This window comes from Mirounga angustirostris, unplaced genomic scaffold, assembly GCF_029215605.1.
Source record: "Mirounga angustirostris isolate CCGP_5_RB_7025 unplaced genomic scaffold, mMirAng1.0.hap1 SCAF_15, whole genome shotgun sequence".
In the NCBI taxonomy this organism is placed as follows: domain Eukaryota; kingdom Metazoa; phylum Chordata; class Mammalia; order Carnivora; family Phocidae; genus Mirounga; species Mirounga angustirostris.
Genome location: NW_026991723.1, coordinates 15,217,297 through 15,220,873, shown reverse-complemented (window position 1 = coordinate 15,220,873; position 3,577 = coordinate 15,217,297). Strand labels below are relative to the sequence as shown.

Below are 3,577 nucleotides of genomic sequence, written 5' to 3'. Positions count from 1 at the left end.
AAAGCCAGTGATGTACTCCCTAAACAGCTCCCTCTTGCTATTTCTGATTTAAGTGTGCATAGTCAGGTGCTGTTTTGTTTGCTTAAAGTATGAATCTTGGATTTTGTTGGGGAAGTCCTGTGTGATTCTGAAACATTAAGTCATGTATCCACCTAGCTGGAGGGCTTGGAAGCATCTGTAGATTTTACAGCCCAATTAGTAATTATGTAGATAGTAAAATCCCCTTCTGCCTCTCAGAAGTGGTTCTGATTTCTTATCCTGTTGCCTGGATTGATATTACACCTTCATGATAGGCTTAACTGGGATGAAATTAGAGAACTGCAATATAGAAGTATATAAATGCCTTTCTAAATTTTGGTGTAAGATTTCTTCTTTGAAAACCACTTGAGACCAGACACATTCTGTGCTCGCTGACATCACACAGTGGATAATGTTTCTAGACTGGTCTTCATCTTCATAATGTGACAAAGAGCCCCAAGGGGTTGTAGCTACAAGAAGGGCAGGAAGTTATCTATAGATACTTACATGTAGCTAATGTCTAATTCTTACAACTCTGCCTTTTTGCTTCATATGTAATGACTTTTGGGACTTCACTCATCTTAGATTATCACTGATGCATAGATCCATATACTATCAACTGTTCTAGAGGCATAAAGAATTCTGTGTGTGGTTTCCAGATGATTATTTTAAGTGTTTATGTTAATATAAGTGATTTCAGTACAATATTTTGGTACACTGCATTGCTTCAGATTACAATGTATAAAATATATTACTTCCAGATAAATACATATAATTAAAAGTAACTCATTTTTACATATTAAATGACCAAGAAAAGTTATCCCTATTTTGCTTTTAAACTTCCTTTTCCTTGTTTTATCTACGTTTCTAAAAATACATAAAATGTAAACTTATGAATTATACAAAAAGCTTATAGTACACTCTTTAATTACACCTTAGGAGCACAGTAAAAGTGAAAATTAGCATTTTATAATACAATGTGTGACAATAAAAGTATAGAATCATATTTGCTCTACTGCTTAGAAAAAACAACAAAAACAAGAGGCTAGAAGGATACAGTTCTTTAAAGAAAATACCAGATAAACAGATTCCTGTAGCGTTCTAGTCATCCCCATTACTGCTGAGTACACAGAAGATTTGACAGTTTTTTTACAGAGAAAATATAAGAATAGTTTCAGTTTGACACACTGTCATGGGGATAATATAAATAATTTCAAAAGCTTTTACAAGAAAGGACAAGCAATCCAATTTGTTTATTTATATACATAAATCCAGCATTATCTGGAAAGAAAGACCCAGTCCTGACACTAATTCTCAATGTCTCTGAATTGTTTTAACTTCTCTGCTTCCATTGCTATGTCCTAGTGAGGAGGTCATTACCTAGAGCCTCCCCTCCCCCACTGCCCTCCCCATGTGTATTAGACCTCAGATATGCTCTTATCTCTCAGCTCTGACTCCAAGTCCTTTATGATACAGTTCTCCTTAACCCTTCAATCTGAAATACATGGCCTTTCAAACTGTCCATTTTATGTTCCTTATATGACTTACCTCACTACCACATTCAATTAAAGGACTGTATACTTAGCGCTGGGTACTACACTGAAAAATATATTTTTTTAATTGCTATCTTTTTTTGGACATGTTATGGACTGAATTGTGCTCCTTGCTCCCACCCCTACCCCCTGCAATTCATATGTTGAAGGTCCAACTCCCCAGTGTCTCAGAATGAAATTGTATTTGGAGATGAGGTCCTTAAAGATGTAGTTAGGTTAAAACGAGGCTCTTAGGGGGAGGCTGTAATCTAATATGACTGGTGTCCTATTAAGAAAAAGGAGAGCCTTTTCCGTCTGGGCTGCCAACATGCCATCCAGACTGAGGACGACCCGGAAACTTCGGGGCCACGTGAGCCACGGCCACAGCCGCATCGGCAAGCCCCGGGAGCAGCCAGGAGGCCTGCTGGTGGCAGGCATCACCACAGGAAACTCCGACAAATGTCACCCAGGTTACTATGGAAAAGTTGGTATGAGACATTACCACTTAAAGAGGAACCAGAGCTTCTGCCCAACTGTCAACCTTGATAAACTGTGGACCTTGGTCAATGAGCAGACACGGGTAAATGCTGCCAAAAACAAGACTGGAGCTGCTCCTATCCTTGATGTGGTGCGATTGGGCTACTACAAAGTTTTGGGAAAGGGAAAGCTCCCAAAACAGCCTGTCATCGTGAGGGCCAAGTTCTTCAGTAGAAGAGCAGAGGAGAAGATTAAGGGTGTTGGGGGTGCCTGCGTTCTAGTAGCCTGAAGCCACATTTGGGGGGGTTCATTAAATACTAACAAGTGCTAAAAAAAAAAAAAAAAAGAAAAGAAAAGAAAAAGGAGAGACGCCAGGAATGGGTGCATATAGAGAAAAGGCCATGTGAGAAGGTAGCTATCCACAAACCAGGAAGAGAGGCCTTGGGAGAAACCAACCCTGCCAATACCTTGGTCTTGACCTTCCAGCTTCCACAACTGTGAGAAAATAAATTTCTGTTGTTGAAGTCACCAGACTATGGTATTTTGTTATGGCGGCCCTAGCAAAGCAGTACACAAGTGTATTTAGCAGGTGCGAGAAGAAACCGGTAACATGGTAAAAACACCAACTTGCCCTAAAATTAAATTGTTAATACAGAAAGCATAAGAGCTGATATAAAAGTGGATTTTGAAGAAATCTGCCCTCCTGTCCTTTTCTCTACCTTTCTAAATCTAGCGCAGCTCAGTTCTCATCACCATTAAATCTTCCTTGCTGTTCTAGGTGCCTAGCTCCTCTCTCTGAACCTCTTTGAGCGTCTGTTATTTCCTAGACCACTGAAAAGAAGTATATTTAATACCAGAACCTTGTTCTTATTCTAAATTCTATATTTAAAGCAAATATAAGTGCACCTCTCCATCGGAAGCTGTGGTAAAAAGAAGGTAGACAGAGCCCCTGCCTGCTGGCTCAGTCCACCACCCATCTTTCCCTTCTTCCCCACTCACAGCACCGAGTGACGCCTGGGACACCACAACATGAGACACGGGCTTCAGACGCCCTGAATTACATCACACTTCATTATTTTCTTAGAATGTTCTCATGAGACAAGATCTCTTATATTAGAACTGAGGCTATGCCACACACTTTAAAAAAACACTTCCTACATTAGGATGATAGACAAGGACAGGAACTAATAGTACAGTTTAGCGGGGTAGGATCTTTAAATTGCTTGTCAAATGAATTTGAACCCCATTAATTTTTCTGAATTACACAAGAAATCTTCCACCCAGTCTGAGAATCTAAGAACGCAAACAGAATGGGGTTCTGTTTGGAGTTGGTACGTTTTGGCTTCCTGGCTAAGTTGCACATGGGTGTCCAGTCAAGTCCAGCTCCAGGATATTTCTTTAGCTCGAGCCACTGGAGTGATGAAAATGTATATCTCATTTTGTGCAGTTTCTTCCCTGAGACACTTCCAGAGCCCCGTTCCGAATATCAACATTTTGTCCTCAAGATTTTCATTCCCTGTTTTTGTGTAGAAATCTCTGAGGTCTAAATA

General features: G+C 39.9%; 1 pseudogene; it reads left to right on the top strand.

The window, feature by feature from the left end:
* Window positions 1–1,767: 1,767 nt before the first annotated feature.
* LOC123841264 (large ribosomal subunit protein uL15-like) lies at window positions 1,768–2,316 on the top strand (annotated as a pseudogene).
* Window positions 2,317–3,577: the final 1,261 nt, after the last annotated feature.